We start from the raw sequence: 20,740 nt of genomic DNA, 5'->3' as shown, positions 1-20,740 counted from the left end.
GAGACACGTGGAACACAGGATGATCTGCATGTTTGACGGCAAAGCTAGTCTGACCGCCACAGGATTTATCACAGAGGTGACGGTGAATGGACCCAGGTATCTTGGACAGAAAGTTCGGGTTCCTTTAATGGACACGTGTTAAGACGCCAGCCAGACTTTGTCTCCCACTTGGTAGTTGGGGGCCTTTGCTCGGTGTTGATCAGCAAACTTCTTTTGGCGATTCTTAGCTTGAAGTAGGTGTTCAGCTGCCCTTTTAAAGCTTTGAGAAATGGTCATGTGCAAGGTTTTGACTGCTGGTATTTCCAGGGTTGTAGGAACGTCCAACTCAGAAGTACGTGGATGCCTGCCATACATGGTATAAAAGAGTGTCTGCCCAGTGCTGGTGTGTAGGGAATTATTATAAGCATATTCAGCTATCCATAATAGGTCGAACGAGCTTCCTTCAGCTTGGTGTAACATGCAACGCAGATACTGCTTGAGCGTCTGATTTGTCCTCTCAGTTTGACCATCCATTTGGGGATGGTGACTGGTGGATAGCCGGATGTCGATCTGGGCCATAGAGCAGCATTTTCTCCAGAAGTTAGATACGAATTGAGTACATCGGTCTGAGACTCAAACTGAAGGAAACCCATGGAGCCGTACGATGCCTTCAAGAAATACCTTTGCCAGAGTGGAAGCATTTGGGAGCCCCTTAAGAGGAATGAAATGTGCCATTTTTGAAAATAGGTCCACGCCACAAGAATAGTGTTAAACCCTTGACTGGGTGGTAAGTCAGTAATAAAATCGAGGGACAATGTGTGCCAGGGTGCTGGTGGGATTTCCAATGGTTGTAATAGCCCAGCCAGTGTCTGCTTGGATGACTTGTTTTGAGCACACGCTCCACAAGATAGGATGAATTGGATAATGTCTTTATGCCACGTGGGCCACCAATAATTTTGTTTTACCTTGGCTAGGGTTTTAGCGATTCCGGGGTGGCCCTCGATCATGGAATCATGATAACCGGACATGACTTGTTCTCGTAGTTCTTGGTTTGGTAAGAATTAACGATTCCTGAAGTAGGGCAACTGATCTTTTATCATGTAATGTTCTCCTTGTGCACTTCACGCTTGTAATTGCTCCGGACTCATCAGGTTTTGGATTTCTTCATGTAATTCTTTCTGAGTTATGGTTGCTGTGATTCCTAGTAGCTTGTCACTCGGGATGATTGCTATTGGGTCAGGGGTCTGATACCTTTGCTCTTCCACCCCCATACGGGAAAGGGCATCGGCCTTCCCGTTTTTCACCCCTGGTCGAAATGTAATCACGTAGTCATATTCAGAAGAAAAAAAAGAGCCCAACGTAGTTGTCGTGAGGATTGTGACTTTGCCGTTTCTAGGTGCTGGAGGTTCCGGTGGTCAGTTATTACGGTGATTGTGTGTCTGGCGCCCAAGAGGTAGTTCCTCCATGCCTTAAAGGCTGACTTAATGGCCAGGAGTTCTTTGTCTGTGATAGTGTAATTGAGTTCAGGGGGTATGAATTTACGTGACCAGAAGGCAACAGGGTGTAACTGGCCCGTTTCGGGGTCCTTTTGTGAGAGGACGGCTCCCATAGCCATGCTTGAGGCATCCGTTTCCACCAGGTATGGGAGATCAGGGCGAGGGTGGCGTAAGATTGGGGCAGATGTGAATCTTGCTTTGAGTTCCTGGAAAGCTTCCACGGCTTCTGTTTTCCACTAGCAATGACGTGATGGGATGCACGATTTGCAAAAATCCTGGGATGAACCGGAGGTAGAAGTTTGCAAAACCCAGCATACTTTGAACTCCCTTGAATGAATTTGGGGATGGCCAGTTCAGGACAGCATCTACCTTGTGTACATCCATTTGGATTCCATTCGGGCTGAGAATAAAGCCCAGGAGTTCCACCTTGGAGACGTGGAATGAGCACTTTTCAAGCTTGGCGTAGAGCTGGTGTTGACGGAGTTTCTTCAATATGGATCAGACGTGTTTAACGTGGTCCTGCTTTGATGCGGAATATACTAGAATATCATCAATGTACACTAGAGCACAGACATTAATCGATTCCCGTAGGACATCGTTCATGAAGTATTGAAATGCTGCAGGCGCGTTGCAAAGGCCAAAGGGCATTACTTGGTATTCATAAAAGCCGTATTTGGTGCGAAAATCGGTTTTCCATTCGTCCCCCTGTTTTACGCGAACAAGGTGATATGCCCCCCTCAGGTCTAGTTTTGTGTAGATTTGGGCATCTTTGACTTGATCAAGCAATTAAGGCATCAGTGGCAGGGGGTAGCGTTTTTTTACGGTAATCTGGTTCAGTGTGCGATAGTCGATGCACATTCTCAAGTCCCCCTCCTTTTTCGGTACGAAGAATAGAGGACTGGCTGCTGGAGACTTTGATGGACGGATAAGTATTGGTCAAGATAGGCCTTCAGGTGCTGGTTTTCTGGTTCCGTGAGTGCGTAAATTCGCCCACAAGGGATTTGTGCGCCGGGTATCAGGTTGATTTGGCAATCGTATGGTCTATGCGGTGGCAGGGTATTAGCCTGTTTTTTCTGAAAGACATCTTGAAAGTCCTGGTATTCACTTGGTAGGGTGCCGATTGCCACAGTCGCAAGCGTGGAGGTTCTGGTGTCTGTTTGTTGTTTCTCTTGGTGATATCATGTGTGGGCGCAAGTCTCGGGAAAGGCCAATTCTTTTGCTCGCCAATCGATTCGAGGATTGTGAGCTACCAACCATGGCATTCCCAAAATCAACCGGAACTGTGGTGCCTTAATGAGGTCAAAAACGATAGATTCTTGGTGTCCATCCTGGCACAGACGGTTAAAGCTGCAGTGCATTGGGATACTGGACCAGAAGCTATTTCCGTGCCGTCGACAGTGGTAACAGTGTCGGTGGTTGATTTAGGGCGTAACGGAAGCCTCATCTTTGCCGCAAGATCCTGGTCGATGTAATTCCCAACGGCTCCACTGTCAATGTACGCTCTTACTGCGTGCATCCGAGATCGTTGTTGGTGATTGATCAAGACCACAGATAGTGCAAAATGGGAGGTCTGTAGTTCACTTTCTTCGCTCGACAAGTGGACCCCTACACTTGCCGGGCTGGGGAGTTTTCCGATTCCTTGATGGTATCTTCCTTGTTTGTGGCCCCTACCATCCTCCTCGGTGGCTTCACAGGGCACTCTTTAAGGAAATGACCTGACCTTCCACAGTACAGACATAACTGCTGCTGTCTCCTTTTATCCCTTTCTGCTTTAGTCAAGGGGGATCTGACCCCCCCGATTTGCATTGGTTCTCCTGAACCTTCCGTTGTGCGGGCAATATTGTCCTTTGAACGCACATACATAGGGTGAGGGTCCGGTCTGGTTCGATCTGCTCTTCGGTCCTGCAACCTATGATCCAGTTGAACAACAAGTTCAATGAATTCTGAGCAGTCTTTTGGGGGGTTCACTACTTGTGCGAGAACATCCTTGAGCTTCCCCCACAACCCCCGATGAAATAACGTGGTTCTCTTCTCCACTGGTCATTCTGCTTCAACTACAAGTCTATTGAACGTGGCTATGTATGTTAATAGGTCTTGATTCCCTTGGCGTAGGGACAGAAGTTCGTTGTCTAATGCCTGCCCATGAGTACGACGGGCGAACAGCTTTTCCATCTCCTGCTGAAATCCCCTGAAGTCATGTAGCAAAGGATCATCTTGGGCCACAAAGGGTACAGACCAGTCTGCGGCACCACTACCACTCAGGTAGGATAGCACAAAAGCGACCCGTGATTGGTCATTTGGAAAGGCCTCTGGTCTACAAAGGAAGTGCAGGCGGCACTGGTTCATGAACGTTGAAAACCTCTTGGGATCCCCCGTAAATCGTTCGGGCGGGACCAAAGGAACTGCCCCAGGAAGGGTTATCTGAACGGGATTGGCTGATGGTGCTGGCATCGAGGGCACGCTTACCGGCAATTGTGCATGCCCTGCTTGTGACTGGAGAAGTTGCTGGCTTAAATCATCAGTGCGTTCTTTGGCTACTATCAGCTCTCTCCTCAGGGTGTTGGTCTCCTGCCTGGCTGCATGTACTTCGGAACGTAGCTGCCCCAACATGTGGGCTAACTGGTCGGTTTCTGACGTTTCCATGACGCCCAGGTGGATTTTGATGTGAGGCTTTGTGTTCTGTAATGCTCACCTGGTATCCACGGGGACGTCACTCAGCCCTCTTACGACCTTGAAACCTTCCATGGAGTCTACTCGACTGGAGACTGGGCCTGAAACATAGGATTGGTAGAGTTTAACTCCCTATTGTCTCTGTGTGCTTGAACCCCTTCTTCCCCGGGTCCAACCCTTCCCTTTGATCCACAGCTCACCTTGTTTTCTTGGAAAGTGTGCTCCTCGTCCTGCTTTCAGCACAGGGGCGCGTTGATTAATGCCGGCTCGTTGCTGCCTAGTTACTTCACTGGCAAGAGTCTGACAGGTAAGTATAATGAGTCTTTTGAACAGTTCTCTAACTTTGTTCCTTTCTTTCTGTAGATGATGGCCGGCGTCCGGGGATGGGGACGTGCTGCTCAGATGAGTAGTGCTGAAGGTGAGTGAGAACGCGATGCGCAATGCGACCCTTTCGTATTTGTATTGAAATGAGTTATTTTTCTGAGTTCTTTTTCTATGTCTTTTAGGTGCCGCAACGTTTTCAGCGTGGATGCCGGTTATGAAGAAGAAATGCGGTGAGTAAGTGCGGAATGCGGCGCCTCTAGATGTTTCCACACTACCCTGGAGTGTCTTTTCCCTCTTGCAGATGGATGAAAAGTTCTGGAGACAGAGATCCCCCAGAGCGGCTGGGATTCAGGTAAGCGTGTGAAGCTCGTACAGTCTTTAAAAATAAGTGAAGATTTGCTGAATGCTTACTAATGCCTTTTTTCTGTTCTTTTCCCTTTTCCTTAGGAAGCAGCGTGCCGGGATGGGAATGACACCGCTGAAGATGCCCACAGAATACAAGGAGCGATGAATGATGGGCAGAACATCTTGGAGGGCTGGGGACATGAGGGGCAGGAATCATGACACTTATCCCCTCCCCCTTGGAAAGGTCCACTGTCCAGACTAAAGAGTGTGAGATTTCTGAGCATTGCAGTGCTACTGTTTGAAGGAATTTCTGTGATGTGTATGTTAACCACAGTTTGGAGTAAAAGTTAAAAACTGCTGATAATGGCAAACAGAGAGAGTTGTATTTTGGGATACTGCTTTGTAGATATGGGTCACTTGGTAAAGCACAAGTGATGCTGGTTTGTGGTGGCACAATGGGGAACTAACTGAAGAGGGAGTCGGGATCTTGCCACCATCCCCCCTCCCACCAAGTTCATTACAAGACGAAAGGCCAGAAAATATTGCAACCACCCATTCTATTTTGGACGAATCCCAAATGTACCAATAATCAACAAATACACAGAGAGGTGCCCCGTCAGCCAGCCATACAGACCAGGTGTGGTACAAATCTATCCATGCATGGATGAAGAGATGAAGACTATGGTCAGAGACACCGATATGGACAGCCTGGACTAAGCATCAATAAGCCATAGAGCTGCCGTCACTAGAGACACCACGACATAGCAGCGTTAGAAATTAAGCACTAGTGCAATCCGCAATGCACGATACAAGCGCACACTCGAATACATGAAGAACACGAGTGTACAGTTCTATAGTTAGAGGACAGATACAAATACATACTGTCATTGCTTTTATTATTTGCCATTAGCCAAATGCAGCAACGCAGAAACTTCAAGACACAAGAGATTCTGAGCAAGAGCTTGCACATGCTTAAACGCAAATAACTCTATGAAACTGCAGGGGCACATATAGGACCCGACAGAGCCAAGTGTGACTAACCTATGGGGAATACAGCATAACGTGAACAGTGTAGAAAGTGCATTATACGGATTAGGAAAATTACAGCAGGCCTCAAATGATTGAGCAGGAGATGAGCTAAGCTGATTCAGGTTGTGCAGGGAGCAAGACATGTGAGACAGAACCCACAGCCAAGGTTCAGATATATGAAGACATTCCAATCCCCAGACAACAAAGGGACCAGCTGCAGAAAAAGGGAATAAATCCTCATAATTCGGAGCTGCAGAGCTCAATTTCGTGGTCTCTGGACATGTGATGCAGCTGAAGCAGACAATGGGCGGTGATCAGTGGTGTGAAAGAGAAACCGACCCCAAGGAGCCAGGTCCAAGCTGCAACAAGTATGAAACAAATGTGCAACAAAGTTTTGTGATGAGCAGGAAATGGTCTCATAGGCAAAGCTGGTACACACAAGTTACAAGTCAGACACATAGTTGTTCACATCTCCTTGAAAAGGGGTACAGTGAGCTGAGAACCGCTTTGGGTCCCAGGACTGGCAACGTCAGCTCTAGCCAATCACAGTTTAGCACTCTAGGGGTGGGTAGCAATGGGAGAGAACCAATGGTAAGCTCAATATTCTGCAACAATGTAGTAAGTTAGATTTTGAGGAGGTGAAAGGCCAGCCACCTGACGTGCAAGAGCCAGTAGAATAACACAGCAATATGTTTTTGGAGAACGGCCAAAGTAATGCCAGAGTATTGATGCGTTTCTTGAACAAAAGTGGCCTGCGCGCCATTTACTGTGTGACATGCTGGAATCTTTCAGAATTTTTGTTTTGATCCCTGTTGGTTTTGGCTGTAATAAACTGCAGTTTGAACTTGCTGTCTGACTGGGTCCTCCATTTATTCTGGGGAGGGAGTTAGGCCCTCCGAGACCACAGATCCCAGCATCACTCTGGCATACCTGGGAGTCCCTCCCTAACAAGTTGGTAGCAGAGTTGATGGTTGGCCCGGTACAAGGTCATCTCACCCACCACAGACATGAGAGGCTGCAGGACCCTCACATATTTCAGGAAGACGGGAAATGTGTACCAGTGGAAAAGCCGTCAAGGGCAAGTAGGAAATCATCCTGACCAAAGTCAGCGAGGAGTACAAAAAGACCAGGCTGGGGAAGTGAGCACCTGGGGGACACGGCAGCTGAGCAGCGCCAGCAGACCAAGGAGTGTAAGTATTGGCCCAGTTGAACCGAAACTGTGGGTGTGAGGGAGGGCATTGAGTATTTTGGAGTATTGTTTAGTATCATCGAGTATTGTCAAAGTATTGTCTAGATGTCCAATTTCTATGTTTAGGGCCATTCGGTTGTAGAGGTAAATGGTTCTGGTAAACAACCTAGACACGGATGAAAGTAGACACAGATGACAGAAGATATGTAAATAGTGGTCTTCCTGTGGGTTGGGCGTTTTAGCTCGGGTCATAGATGACAGCATCCCTGTAAGGGTTAGCAAGGGAGCTGGCCTAGATTGCGGAAGGTGAGTCGACTGGTTTAGTCTCCTGGAGTGAGACATTTTGCACGCTAGGTGACACATCAGGTACAGTTTCAATACAAGATACTATTGGTATACTCTGCCTGGAGGTGGGTAGACAGCTGTGTTTTTTTTGTGGTTTTGGAGTAACGGGCTATAACAGTGTATGCGTGGTATTTGATTTTTCAGCACTACCCTGGTTAGTAGATTGGTGACTTCACCCATAGGTTTGCACATAGGACACGGAGATCATGAGACAGTGAGGAGCTACTATTGGAACTTGGGATTGGCCGACAAGGTGAACCAGTGGCGGTGTGCGGAAGGCTCATGCCCAAGATTGTAGGCGTGCCTGAGGAGGCAGTGACAGTGAGCTTGTAAAGGGCCGGTGCGCGGAGCACGCCTTATAAGTTGTGGAGCCAGAGAGGCTCATAGTAACCTGAAATCATTGTCATCACATTGTACCTTCCTCCCAAAATAGTGGATTGTCGAAACCCTCGACTTGAGTTCAGATAAAGGCGGGACAAATGTTTCAGAGGAAGTGCGGGGTGACACGCCCCTACAGCACCTGTGAAAGACACTCCAACCTTATAGGGAAAAGATTTGTAAATATAGCATAGAATGGTCCAAAAGCACTGAGGGGAAGTTAACTAAACCATGGCCACCTTGCGGAGGTTTCTCCAAAGACATGCAGCAATCAATACTGACACACATACAGGGTGCCTATAAGGGGAAGAAGTTAACAAACCGCAAGGCCATATTCAAATTGTGGCACATGCTCCAGGACGGCGAGGAGGATGCAGCAAGGCGTCAGTGGATGCTGAGCCAGCAGGAGTTGAAGGAGCCAGGGGCTCATCCCTTCGCTCCTCCCCATGTCCCTCCGAGTGTAGCATCATATGACACAGACGATGAGCAAGGATGCACCCATTGCAAGAGATAAGAGCCTTACGGGAATTAGGAGCAGCAGAAGGGTATTCAAATCTGACATATGAGCCACCACCATATATGAAGGAGGAGGGGCTGAGAGGCGCAGGGCTGCCAGCTACTGAACAAGAGGTGAGGCACAGAAGGGCATGAAGGAGGGGCTCTGGAGCATAGCCACAAAGGAATGGATAGGAGGACAGATATTCCTGAAACTGGAAGGGAAAACAGATGGGCAGGCAGAAGGGGTGACAAAGGCAATAGAAGGTCTGAAGGGATGTAGTGAAGCATCAGACTGGGCGGAGATAATGGACGAGGCAGACAGGAGGGATAAGTTAGAAAAAGAAGACAGAGAAAGGAGAACGGGATAGAAGTTGCAGAGAGAGGAGAGAAAATAAAGGAAGGAGGAGGAGAAGACGCACATGGAAAGGGAAAGCGAAGAGAGGATCAAAAAGGACCGCAAAGAGAGGAAAAGAGATGAATGGGAGCAGCGGGACAGAAGGACAATGGAAGTGGAAGAGATCGAGAGACAAAGGGAAGTACTGGATCAGGAAAAACCCAAGTTGGCTGAGAGGGAACAGAGGGATTTACATCTGGACAGACTAGTAAGAGAACGAGCGCGGAGGGAGGAGGCCGAGCAAGCAAAAAGGGCGGTAAAGACACAAGGGACAGAGGCAGCGACAGGCGCGAAGAGGAAAGTAAGGCAGGCCGAACCAGAAAGCACAAGCTCACGGGATAGGAACACAATGGAAGGAGACAGAACAGGCCTATGGGCCTGGGGGGGAGGAAGCAGATATAACTTGAGGGTTATTGACCTCAGCATGAAAACTAATATGGACTTGATATCTAAGAGGCTAAGATTTGCAGATGATTTTTGCAGTAATATGGGCTTAGGGGCGACAATGAAGACAGGAACAGCAGGGACGAGGGGAGGGAGCAGCATCAATCCCAGTCAATGGGGATAGGGTCAGACAAATGTGTGACATGGCAACACAAGACACACACAGAGGGAGAAAGAGGGGGCAGATCAGATGAGCAGTCATGGCTGGTGAACGACTATATGATGCCACTACCTATGTCAATAGACTTAGAGACCTCCCAGGACAAAGGAAGGGGGAAACAGCCTTAGCCTGTACAAGCAGAAGGTTAACCAGGAGATATGGTGACAGTATCCAGGTACCCATATTAGAACTAATAGATATATGCACAGGCATTGAAAGCGAGAGAAGGGACAGACAGGTCAGACTGACCAGAAACACGCACAGGTAGGAGCAATTCACACAAATGCCCTTATTGGAGAGGGGAGGGGTGCAACCTCAGTATATACCATGTAAACATGCAGTCAAGGAGAATGTAACGTTAGGCTGCCATCGTTGAGTGCAGGAGCTGGGAAAGTGATTTTTTTCATGAAATGTAGAGAATGACTGTGGGAAAGAGGTTAGCAGTGGGAGACGTAAAGGTACTACTAGTGGTGATCCTCAGGGATGATGCAGATGATGTATGGAAGAGGGCGGGGTTCCCTGGAGTGATGACACAGAACACGGCGCAGGATGGTTTGCCATTTGAAAACTGCAAAGCCGCCCTATGGCAAGCATTAAGAACACAATGCCCAGACACAGGGGACATTGGGGCAATTATGTCCCAGAAAATGAGGGAAGACGAAGACCCCTTACAATATAATCAGGAGATTCAAGAGCTTTGGCACCTTGCAACTCGAGAACAGTGGGACAAAACAGTAGCAATATTCTATCACATGCTAATGCAGGGGCTACGAGAGCCTGTCCAGAAACACTTAAGGAAGTTGGTGGGAATGGAAGCAAAGGGATGGCCAGAAACACAGCTCACAATAGTTCACCATTGTAGGCTATGGCAGGAGAAGCTCAAGAAAAAAGTGGAGGACAGGAAGATAGATGAAGCTAAACTGGTACAGAAAAAACTAGCGAAGTATGAGGGGGCAGTACAAACCAGCGACACCCTGCAGGGACAGCAGCCACAGCAGCCACAGCAGCAGCAACAACCACAGCAGTTTGCACCACCCATGTGGGAGGGTTCATGGGGTGGGGGTACACACAGCAATGGTTCCGAGGAAGAAGGGGACAACCGAGAGGGTGTGGGTTCAGACAACAGATGCATCATAACCAAGGGGGCTTTCTAGGAGGGTTTCGAGGATATGGGCGGCAGATACAGCAGGGGAGTCAATGGAAGCAAAGGTTATCTGAGTAGGAGCAAACCATACTAGCTGAGGTTGAGGAAAGGGCCAATGAGACATCCAGGGGTTGTTGGCTACCTGATGTCTAAAACAGACCCTTGTCATGCATGTACAGATATGGGGCAGCGCAACGTGTAATTGGATAGTTCATGGACATGTATAAAAGTGAAGTGTAGGCACAGAGCCACAGTGCATCTTATGATTGGCTGATGCACTACGCGCAAAGAGGCATAGCCGCCTTACAGTAGTTCGACGTCCCATTGGCTTATTTGGCGCATGTGGGTTACGTCAAACGGCATGGGTGTACTCGCTTCAATACTTCGCAATGTGTGATTGGATCATTTTTTGATGCACATAACGTGTAGGCACGGAACCGCAGCGCGTGATACCATTGGCTGGCACATTAGATGCGAAGATGAGTAGCTGCATTGTAGGATGTCGGTGTTCTATTGGCCCATTTCGTACACATGGGTTACCCCCTCCCCCAGTCTTTGCTGTATGTAGCTGTGCATATATTGTTGGCAGGCACAGCTATAAAACCTTTTAAAAATATATATATATATATTCAATGAAAAAAACTTTGTTAAAGGGACGTTATGGTTAAGTTGTAAGTAATACCAAAAAACCACAGAAATTCGCGAGTTATGGTAAGCTAGCCAACCATAACACGTACCAATACCGTGCACTATTAAGACCCAGGACATCAAAAATGACATCACTGATGACATCACATATCTGGGCCAATTGTTTTTGTTCTCTGACATATATAGGCCAGATGGTTTTGTTTACTGACAGTCAGAATATTAAAATTGAAATGGTACTATATATCTAGACGTGAACTTTGTCATATGTTCTTAAAGTACGTTCCTTAGGGTTAAGTCTCAGCTGATGGTGCACATACATGGGGCAATGAGCGGGCCTGAAACACACAATTCATTTGTATACATGAGGATAAAATGTAATGTTAACATTTTCTGTTGATGCTGTTTCTTTCTTCCTTACTTTAGTTTCCCGGAATGTGCCTCTTATTTGTATGCATTGTGGTTCTTCATATGTATTGTTTGTACTAGCACAAGTGTAGTAAGTCTTGAATTGTTAGCTAGTTATTACATGTTTAACATTACTCAAAACTTGCATATGGTAGCATTAATTATTGTACTTTCCAAAATTCCAAGATTATAAATATTGTACTTCTATGGTGCATGCTGCAGCCATTGCCTATTTTTATATATGATTTGATTCCTGTATTAACAACAACACTCCAATACAATTTATTTATTCATTTGTTTTTGTAGGGCGCGCAGCAGCCCGTAGGCACTGTGGCGCTTGCTACAGAAAGTGAGCAGAGCTTGGTTACAGAAGAGAGCAGGTATACATTTTTACAAATTTTACAATATACATCTTTTACAAGTTTTACACTATACAATGGGTCTCATTTCAAGTTTGCCAGTCCGGTAACTACGGTAACAGTAAGCCTGCCGGTACTGTAGTTCCTGGACCGGCAAACTATGAGTTGTGCTCGCAGGTGCCTTTCTGTGTGCCAGGTCGGACCTGGTGGGCAGAGAGGCACCCGTGAGCACAGCATGCCGGATGCACCTGCATCGTTTATTACAATGCCGTTGCATTCGACCTCCCCATCCCCATTGAGCCCTACGGAGCTCAAATTGGAATGGGGAGCATTCCGATCCGGCGCTCTCGAATGGGCAATTACCGGGTCCGGCAGGGCCATAATGACCCAGTAATTGCCCATTCGCAGGCGCCGGAAATTTTTGGAAGTTTAGCAGCAGCCTGCTGGTTTTACCAGCAAGGCTACCGCCAAACTTCTAATGAGGCCAAATGTTGTTTAGATGAGTAGATGAGTACATTCTTTAATACATTAAGTAGTTCATGAGAAGTCTGCCGATCACCCCTGACATCTTGTTACCAGCATTATAAACACAACCCTTTGTAGGGACTTTTCATCAAAATTAATTTCATCTGTGATGTCATCAATGCCATTTGTGATGTCATCTTTGATGTCCTGGGTGTTAGTCTTAGCAGTGCACGGTGGTGGCACGAGTTATGGTTGCTTAGCTTGACATAACTGGTGAATTTCTGAGTTTTTTCCCCTTTTTCATTGAATTTCATGGCTTTTTATTAGTGCAACTTAACCATAACGTTCCTTTAACAAAGTTTTTTCATTGAATTTCATAGGTTTTCATTAGTGCAACTTAACCATAACGTCCCTTTAACAACGTTTTTTCAGTGAATTTTATAGGTTTTTATTAGTGCAACTTAACCATAATGTCCCTTTAACAAAGTTATTTCAGTGAATTTCCTGGGTTTTTACAGGTGCATGCTATTTTCCTGCAACTTACTAATATCATACGTTCCCAATATTGCAATATTTGTGTGCAATTTACAAGGTTTCATCTTAAAACTCTGCCATTTCCCACTTTTTAGCATCATTTTTAATACTTCAATACAATTTTTGCAACTTTGTCAACTGATTTTGCATCCGTAGACGTCCACGAACATCTGACTTCATCACAAACATTCCAGACAGTGCGACGTGACTATTTGCTGGCACGCGGCATGATGACGTGTCTGAGAACGCATCTGCACTTCGCAATCAGATCCGTGCTTTGTGGACAGTTTGGAACTGCATTTTCTGCTTCAAAGTTTCCCTTGCACAGCTCCTACACCTATTCTTACTCATTATCCATTAACAATCTAGTATACAGTACATACTTGGAAGAATTTTAGCAAAACTGCTATTTATCTTAAAAATGTCATCACCTATTGCCATCCCTCCTTCCGAAGACCCACCACCAACACCAGCTGGAGGACCTTCACAACAAAAAAAGCACAGTACTTCCAAAGACAATGAAGAGGACCAAGAAGAAGAGTTAGAGGAAGTGCCTTCCTCTAGCACCAGAGAGAATCATGGGTGTGGCAGTTCTTTACCACTGTTGGGAAAGTACCAAAAGCTAAAGCTGCCAACGTGAAATGCACTGAGTGCAACTTTGTACTCAGTCGCTGACTCTCCGGACAGTACTACTACGGGACCACCTCCATGTGCTGCCACGCCAAATCCAATGATCGCAATGCTCTCAGAAAACTTTTTCCTTTCTTAGCAAGTAGGAGGCTATCTTCCTCCACCTCATCCTCCTCAACCAGTAATGTAACCACATATCCTATTTCTGTGGGACACAATATCGCACCAGCTACCTTGATCCATATTTATTTTAAGACAACAGTCCTCTGTATATACTACAACACAATATTCTTCAGAGGGAAGCAATTTTGAAGTGCTTTTGAAGCGGTAATCAAGGAGCATGAGAAACACTGCCCACCACCTTAGAAGTAACACATGTGCAACATCTTCCCCCTTCCATCTGCCCCTCCATATACGTGCTTAGTGCCTCTTCCCTCTTTTCCCTCCTCACCTTTCCTTCTAAGCTCTCCTGCCAAAAAAATAAATACATTAAAAAAAAAGCAAAAGAAATGTTTCTTTAGGAACCACCTTTCACAGTTAAAGAATAGAACAAAAAAAAAAAAACGTATAGACTCCATCTACTTTACATTTCTCAGTAAAGTGCATAGAATCAATAAGATTTATTAACATTTCCATTAATATTTTGTGTTATGCTAATGGGAATATTATGGCGTTCATCATCCATTCCAGGGACTGGAACAGTGGATACCAGCCCGGCAGCCCAAGTTAGCAGTCTAAGGAAGGCTGAGGGTGGATAACGGGGTGTCTGGACCATTTTCCTCCCATTCCAACCCCTGCAATGGGGGATGAAGGTCATTAGTAACCCAGATTCCCAAAGAGGGAACCCGCAGTGCTAAAAAAAAAGGGTTTTTCTTCCTACACCGGGACGCCTAAGGCGTCCCGTTGTAGGAAACAAAATCCTTTTCAAAAATGGCCACCATGGAAAGGGAAGGCGGGGTTCCATACAGGGCCCCTTTTCTCTTTCCACGGCAGCCTGCAAAAGGCGAAGAGAGAACCCTATGACCATGCTACCACAAGCACATTTTTCGTCCCTTTCAAAGCTATCCCACTTTCGAATAACTTTACCACAAAGCCGGTGCCAGGTGGACATGGCCACTTTAACCCCATGTGTTGTCCCTCGTGGTCATGGCCAGTACCCAGATTGTCTGGATCATGACCTTATTCCATGACCCAGACAATGTGGCCACTGCCCATGGCCACAGGCTACACCTCAGTCACCCAAGGTATATCACTATTTTTTGTAACTACGTTATGACACATGTCAAAAAATAAAACACAGGCACATTTGCAAAACCATGCTTTAAGGTCCTTGCCAATGCTCCTTGCACACGTTTGCTGGAAATGCACCCATGTTTTATTTTTTCAAAAGTGTCAAATGTATGCAAATACAATAGTCATATAACTTAGCCCCCAGTTGACAAAATCCGTTCAGACTTTACAAAAACATTTATATCTAAAGCTAATATCTTTTTGCAAACCTTTGTGTAAATTCGTCAAATGGCACCACATTTATAAGCCTTTACAATATTTTGGGAACCCCCTCTAATTTTTCCCCCACTTGAAAAAATCCCACCAAACTTCGCAAAAACATTTATATCTAGATCTATTATCAGTTTGACAACTTAAGTGTAGATTTGTCAAATGTTACCTCATTTATAAGCCTTTAGACTATTTTGGGACCCCTCTCTAATTTTGCTCCCTCTTGACAGAATCCCACCAATCTGTGCAAACTCATTCAGAATCAGGTCAAAAACACAATTGCAATATTTCATGCAAGTGGCGCCAAAGTTATAAGCCATCCAGGAACTGCTTTTCAACAAACCTGTAATATAGAGATGTCTGCGAACTTCACAGGACTGTTCGCGAACATCCGGACTGATCGCTGACTTTTATGATGAAAAACACCTGTTTTTTGCTTCTTTCAGCCATATCCCATCGCATCCTCATCACCCCTCACCTCCCCAGAGAACTTTTGATATGTTTGACAAGTGCAATGATGTGTTTTTTAATATGTTTTAACCGCGAAGTCCGCGGACAATGACCGATGTCTGCAAATCCAAGATGATGGGCGTTTCCAAAAATCTGACGCACTTCACGCTTTTCACCATCCAATCAGTGGGCATGTCACGTGTCCTTCTAAGCCAATCAGAGTCCACGGACAAAACAGGGAAATGAGTCAGCGGACCGGACACATATGTCACTAATTTTTTACTTACATTTTTGTCATTTTAAAAAAAAAACGACTGGACATATTTACACCAAATTAACAAAAGCATGCTTTTGGGACAATGCCGCTTCTCCTGCCACAAATTTGGTGAAAATCCATCCAGCGGTTTGGGCTGTAGGCGTGAGCAAATTTATTGCAATAAAACCAGTGAAATACTGTGAGTGTGAGAAGAGACAACTATTGTTGACCCCTATCGTCTTGTTTCTTCCTTTTCTGTTTTTGAGGGCCTACAGGCAACTACCTTATCTTTGTAACCTCACTCTCAGACTTCCTGGGTTTGACCCGCTTTTAGGTTAGTTTTGAAGGGTTGTGTGGTTGTGCCTTTGGGAAATTCAAGCCCTATTCTATCTTCTTCGCCCTGGTCTCTGAGTGTTGCTTGAATCGGTGTCCATGAGTTGCTCCATGGCTGGTTTGTTAAATTTTGTTTTAGGGAGTGACACCGCAGTTGCCATGCATTTCTTGCATTGGTGTCGGCATAGTGTTCTTGACTGCTAGGCATGGTCGCTACTCCTCCGCATAGCACCTCTCTCACTCACCAGTATCGATGAAGATCGTTTGACTAGAGCTGTCTGTCTGGAGGCCCCAGTGGGCTATCATGTTGCGAGTGATAAGCAATCAACACTGATGGATGTATTGGCATGAAATGAAAGAAAAAAACTGCCCGGCATCCTTACAAGTAGGTGTGGGGTGATTACCAGTGGTATTGCCCAAAGCACATAGGGAGGGGACAGAAACTGAGGCCCTCCCAATGACTACCTTCCTCCTCTGGGGTAGAAATGGATCTGACCTGCACCCTAGTAGGCCTCCCAACCCAGGCTGAGAGGGGCTCCCTTGCCCACTTCACAGGTCAGTCACTACATATATATATATATTTCTGGACTTGACACCCCAGCCTGCCCTCACTAGATGGTAGTATTTTTTTAATGTGTGTATTGTGGGCCTGGGGCAAGGGGGAGCCAGTGCACTACTCTGCATGGCTCCCCTACCCATCCCCTGAAGATTTGTTTTGAATTCGTTGGGTAGAGTGCAGGCAAGGGTGAGCCAGTGGGCACATCCCTCCTGATTGGCCAGATACTAATTCCGTGAAGGTTCTGGGCCAAGTAGGTGCCTGTGGCCTGTGCTTCTGGCATCTCTGCTAAGCCCAGATGAATGGAGAAAAAGGGAAATGTTTTGCCACTGGCTTCCCCCTGAAGTTAAAATGTGTGTGTGTAAGTATGTGCGTGTATGTGTGTGCGCATTTGTGTGTGTGATTTGAAGGGAAGGGCATTCACATGTTTGTGCTCAGAGGTGTATGTGTGTGGGAGTGAGTGTGCATGTTGGGTGACTGGGGGTGGGTTCCTGTATACTTGATAAATAAAGAGATTGACTGTGTATGAATGGGTATGTGTGGGAAATGAGTGCATGTATGCACTATAAATGAAAGAGTGTGTCCGTATGGATATGTATGTGCAGGAAATTAGTATTTATGTGTGTGTGTGTACCTGTATTTGCCGAGAATGAGAGTGTGTCTGTGTGTAGGAATGTGTATACATGATGTAGGACAGTATGCATGTTCTTTGGATGGGAGGGCAGGGGACTGGGGACAGAGCCCATCCTGGAATGTAGCAATAGATGTTGAGAGTGAGGTATAGGGTCATAAAACTCTTGAAATTCAGTGAAATTATTTTAGTTGAGGCACAGTTATGGCGAGTCCGCTCAATGAAAATTAATTCAGTAAAACCTTAGTTAAAGTGACATTAAGATGCCGGTTTAATGCAACAAAACCCTTAACATTAGGGAGGTGTTGGAAGCTACCCCGAACAACAACTTTGAGAGGCAAACGGAACTGTAAACCACCAAGTGATCCCTCAAGTAGGTGAATAACTTTTAGTCAACAAACACAAAACGCTTGTGTTTTTTGAAGTTCGTTATTAAGGGAAGGCATTCACTATTCCATCCTTACTTTAAGCATCAAGAACGCATAAGCAGGCCAATTTGGCAAAAATACACGCTTTTGTTTTGAAGGCTTTTCAGTTTTCTGGTTGACCTTCTGCTCAACCTTTTATCTTGTAAAATAAAAGACTGAAAATCATATCTTTTGAGTCAATCAATCGCACCTGTCGGTATAACTCCAGTTGGAGTTCTAGCCAGGAGCTTCCACTACCAATCTCTAGGATACAGTCCCCCCAACTCACTGCTGTAGCTTATTTCCCTTTGCCACTCTGAGTTAATGGTACATTTTCTGTCCCCGTCTTATTCCTTCCCTCACCCTCTAGTCCTGCCTGGTTCCAATATGGCCCACTGGAACCTCCTGACTCTTGCTGTCTTCATCACTACCTCCTCCCAGGGACGTCATTTAGGGGTTGCCAGAAGTCGCAACTGCGACCTCTGAGGTCTCCCTTGCGACCTCTATCTTAAAAAAAAGAACCAAAAAAGTAATTTATTTTTTTGGTAATGCAAGCTCCTGGGCTGTGGCCAGCACCATGTGGCTCTTTACTTCTGGGGTGGCTGGCTTTCTTGATCAGGCCCCTTTAAAAACAGAAGAAAAATAAGAACTGGAGTGCCACAAGTCTAACACTTTTAGCACTGATCCTAAATAAGAAAGAATAGGAATACCAAATAATCTGTCTTTCTGGAATTCTATACAATAATTGCTAGACTCATTAAAGGTTTATTTCAGGCACACTTCAGGGGGTGAGTCACTGATTTAGTCTGTTCTTAAATGCCTCAACTCAGCCTTTCATCCTTCTGAGGTCGATAAATGAGTACCAACACAGGTTGGGTGATATTGGGTGTATATTTTTTCTATATAAAGCGCTTAACCATAAGTGCTATATAATAACACCTCGTTATCATTTGGTCATGGACGTCTGCTTGCATTCACAGTAATTTAGTAATATGGGCCTATATAGACTGTGGCCTATATACACTGATCTTAACGATACATATGGCGATCCATTCTTGTATGAAATGTACATCACATTATAGTGATATCGTAACCATATTTTTTTATAGTGTACAATACTATGTGATGCCACTTCCTGTTTTGTCAACGAGTGAAAGGTTGTGTTCCATCGCTTCCGGCGATATCACTTTGGGGCAGGGTCAAATGAAATCACTTACTGTGATGTCATCAGGGGGTCAAGGGTCGTGTGATGTCACTTCTGCTACCCCTGGCATTTTGGTGAAATGACGTTGTTGCCTCCTCCTACTGTTAAAACCTCTTCCTTCAGTTCATTATCATTACCTTATGCTAACACATCCTCAAAACTGTTGCCACCTCCTTCTTCTGTCACTAAGACTTCAACCCCTCCTCATCCTGAGGTTAACTCTTTTTCCAAACGTGCACCTCCTTCTCCTAAGACAGTCACTCCCTCCAACATTAACGCCTCCTCCAATATTCTACCACCTCTTTCTATGACTACCACTTCATCAAGTTCTTGCCAGTGTATGGTGTCGCCACTGCCACAAAATGCTTGCCACCTCCACTTGATGTTACTACCTCTTCCAATCTTTTACCACCTCATCCTGATGTTCCCACCTCCTCCAATTCTCGATGACATCCGCCTTGTTCCATCTCCCCCTTACCGCCAAAAGCTTCCAATCCTCCACCGTCCTTATGACACGCTCCAAAATCTTCCAACTGGCAGCCAAAACCTGATTCTGCAACCCAGGCTCAGCAACTGGGGTTCATTGCATCAATACTGGGTTCCCTTCAGCCTCTGGGCAGGCCTTTCACTGAGGTTCTGTATCTGTATGTGGCACTCTGTGCGAGGGCTTGGATTGGTTAGCCTATGAGTACCCCCTGGGTTTCTTTGGATTCAAGTATTGGGCCTTCTCGATATCCGGCTAGTACACCATTTGGGATTTTAGATTTGTTTATAGCCCCTCCCCCCAAGGATGTCAGATCTGAGCTGAGTGTTGTTGTGTTTCCTTTGTGACAGTTACAGAATGAAAACACTCTGAGTAAGCTTTTTAGATGGTCATATTCACTATTAGTTTTGTTTTCTCAGTGTAGAATTGTGTTGCTGGAGAATACCAGTGGTGCAACACTGCATCCTGAGTCCATTCCTCCAGGTTCGGTAATGCACATATTTGAAACACTGTACACATGGAACTACAGTGCGTGTTGCTGGTTTTGCAGGTCTCCACACACAACTCCTTTGATGTGCCAGGTTAATCAGCAACTGTACCACGGTAAGTGGTACCTCTACCAATTAAATGGGAACAGTTTAATGGGAGACTTCTTCTTTTCGGTAGGGCATATTTGGGTGGGCCAGGGCAAGCTTTAGCCTCTCACAAATGGGGAGTAGGAGCTCTCCCAGGAGCTTGTTGAGTATTGCAAAGGTTACGTTCAGAGTCCAAACCTGTAGGGCTGGTCTGCCTTAAGGGTCCACTAGGGTAAGAATGGAGTGGACCTCAGAGGCTACGCTCTGATGAGGCAGGGTGTCTAGGGGATCCCCCCCATCCCACCCACAAGTATAATGTTCACTAGTATTGGGCCCTGAGTCACCTTGAAGGTCATCCACATAGTCAGTATAGTCAGTCAAGGGGCCTGGGCACCACCCCTACCTGTCCAATTAAGAACTGACTGCAACGAAAAAACCACTGCTACAAAGAAATACAGGGATGATTAATAGGTAAAACACATTCTCAGCCTCACACTGCTCCCAGTAACATACACGAAAAAGGCACAGTATGACACGTAAACCTCCTTCACTTGTGGTAATGTGGTCCAAGGGCAAGCTATACACTTGAGTCAGGATTTGAGCTAGCACAGAAGGAGTCCAAACAACAGTAGCACTGTGCTACCAAAATAAAAGACTGTTCAACCAAGTTTCTGTAAAAGTAGGATGACATTAATGAAACTAAAAATACAATATGTATATGTATATATATTTTTGGAGAATGGCCAAAGTAATGCCAGAGTATTAATGTGTTTCTTGAACAAAAGTGGTCTGCGCGCCATTTACTGTGTGACATGCTGGAATCTTTCAGAATTTTTGTTTTGATCCCTGTTGGTTTTGGCTGTAATAAACTGCAGTTTGAACTTGCTGTCTGTCTGGGTCCTCCATTT

Source organism: Ambystoma mexicanum, chromosome 1p (genome assembly GCF_040938575.1).
Source record: "Ambystoma mexicanum isolate Mex_15411 chromosome 1p, UKY_AmexF1_1, whole genome shotgun sequence".
Classification (NCBI taxonomy): Eukaryota; Metazoa; Chordata; class Amphibia; order Caudata; family Ambystomatidae; genus Ambystoma; species Ambystoma mexicanum.
Note: the sequence above shows the minus strand (reverse complement) of the source record.